The following is a 2,500-nucleotide window of genomic DNA, read 5'->3' on the forward strand; positions in this document are numbered from 1 at the left end:
TGCCACCAGAAGTCCTAGAGGTTGGAGTATCATCAGTAGAAGGAGTGCCAGACAAAGTGCCAAAGAAAATACCAGAGTGTGTAAATTAATCCTAGGTGTATCAAGTGCCAGATAAGAAATTTGTTTACCTTTCAACAGTGCCACTCTTACATAATATAGAAGGAAAAAGATAACGTCCACAAATGTAAGGGAAAGTGGTGCCAGTAGTGTTCGAATAGAGCCAAAAAATACTAGATATATCCCAGAGTAGTGCCAAGGGTGCCAAAATAGTGCCAAGAATAATAGAGATGTGCCTGAATAGCGCCAATAGTGCCAGAATGTTGCCAGAAATAGAGAAGTTCCAAAGGGGTGCCAGAATAGTGCCAGAATAGTGCCAAAAATAGAGATGTCCTAAAGTGGTGCCAGAATAGTGCCAGAATAGTGCCAAAAATAAAGATGTCACAAACTGGTGCCACAATAGTTCTAGAATAGTGGGGAGGGGGTGGTGGGGGTGTGTGGGAGTGCAGTGCCGAGTGTCAAAGAGAATGTTAGGAGTGCCAGAGTGGTGGAGGGAGTGCCAGTGAAGGGTATTGGGTGGTGGGGGTGTGTTGGGGTGTGTGGGGATGAAGGGGAGAGGGGCGGCGTGGGTCACGTTACAGTGAAGGGCGTCATGAGTGGCCGCGTCGGATTCAGTGTGTCGCCCCCTGGTGCCCCCGGCGTCACGGTGACCTCCCCTCACACACCCCAGCCCCTCACCATCCCACCCCTCCACTACCACTGCTGCTCCTGTCACAGCCCGCACCATGCCACCTCTCTCTCTCTCTCTCTCTCTCTCTCTCTCTCTCTCTCTCTCTCTCTCTCTCTCTCTCTCTCTCTCTTTTACTCTTACTCCTCCTCCTCTCCTCCTCCTCCTCCTCCTCCTCCTCCTCCTCCTCCTCCTCCTCCTCCTCCTCCTCCTCTTCCTTTCAATCTTACTTGAATCCTCCTTTTCTTCCCACTGCTCCTTCACTCATTCTTCCTTCCCCTCTCTTCTCTTTTTCATTGTTTCCACTTTTACTCTTACAATACTTTTCCTCCTCCTCCTCCTCCTCCTCCTCCTCCTCCTCCTCCTCCTCCTCCTCCTCCTCCTCCCCGTCAACAGTAAGTGGTTCCAGCCTAGTGAGTTTAGGTGGTAAAAAGTGAAAGGCACGTTGTAAGGGGAAACCAAGCACCCTTTTCTCCCCTTCCCCTCACTCTCCCCTCTCCCCTTCCCCTCCTTTCCTTTCCTCTCATATCCCTTCCCCTTCCCCTGTTGCCTTCTCTTCCCCTTCTTCGTTCCCTCATTTACCTCCACTTCTCTCCATCTCTCTCTCTCTCTCTCTCTCTCTCTCTCTCTCTCTCTCTCTCTCTCTCTCTCTCTCTCTCTCCAATCACTATTCTTAATTAAGGAGAGAGAGAGAGAGAGAGAGAGAATGGGAAGGATGAGGAAGAAGGAAGAGTGGTGAATGAGGGTATGAGAAGGAATGGGGAGGATGAGGATGAGGGTGGGGGGAGGGTCAGGTCACCGTTGTGGGGGAGGCACCTGACCACCAGAACACTTGGCCTCGCTCTTGGAAATTGCTCTGTCACTTCTGGCCACCTCTGTCTTCTTTTTACCCGTCACAACAAACCCTCGGAAACACAATACCTCCTCCTCCTCCTCCTCCTCCTCCTCCTCCTCCTCCTCCTCCTCCTCCTCCTCCTTCTTCTTTCTTTTTTTTTCTTCGTCTTTCAAAAAATGTTGTATCTCTTCTTGGTTATTTTTTCTTCTTGTTATTCTCCTCTTCCTTCTTCTAATTCTTCTTCTCCTTCTTCTTTTCCTTCTCCTTCCTTTCTTGTTCTTCTTCTTCCTCTTCTTTTTCTTTTTTTCGTCTTTCAAAAATGTATCTCCTACTTTTTTTCTTGTTTTTATTTTTCTCCATCTTCTACTCCTCCTCCTCCTCCTCCTCCTCCTCCTCCTCCTCCTCCTCCTCCTCCTCCTCCTCCTCCTCCTCTTCTCCTTCTTTCTTCCTTTTCTTCGTTTTTCAAAAATGTTGCATCTCTCCTTGGTTCTTTTCTTCTTTCTCGTTTTTTTTCTTCCTCCTCCTCCTCCTCCTCCTCCTCCTCCTCCTCCTCTTTTTTTTTCTTCGTCTTCCAGTGTTATATCTCCTCTTGGTTCTTTTTTCTTCTTCCTCCTCCTCTCTTTCTTTTTCTTTTTCGTCTCCTCTTTTTTTTCTCTTTAATTTAAACTTCGTCTTCCAAAAATGTTCTGTCTCCTCTTTCTTCTTCTTTCTTCATTATGTTTTCTTTTCTTCCTCTTCATCTTCTTTCAAAAATACTCCATTTAACCTTCTTCCTCTTCTCTTATTCCTCTTTTTATCTTTTTCTTTATTTTCTTATCATCTTTCTCATATTTATTGTCTCATATTCCTTAATCTTCCTCTCCTCCTCTTCCTTCTTCCTTCTTTACTCCTTTCCTCTATTCTACTTTTTCCTCTTCTTCGTCTGATTTTGTTCTATTTCT

This window comes from Portunus trituberculatus, chromosome 21 (genome assembly GCF_017591435.1).
Source record: "Portunus trituberculatus isolate SZX2019 chromosome 21, ASM1759143v1, whole genome shotgun sequence".
Lineage (NCBI taxonomy): Eukaryota > Metazoa > Arthropoda > Malacostraca > Decapoda > Portunidae > Portunus > Portunus trituberculatus.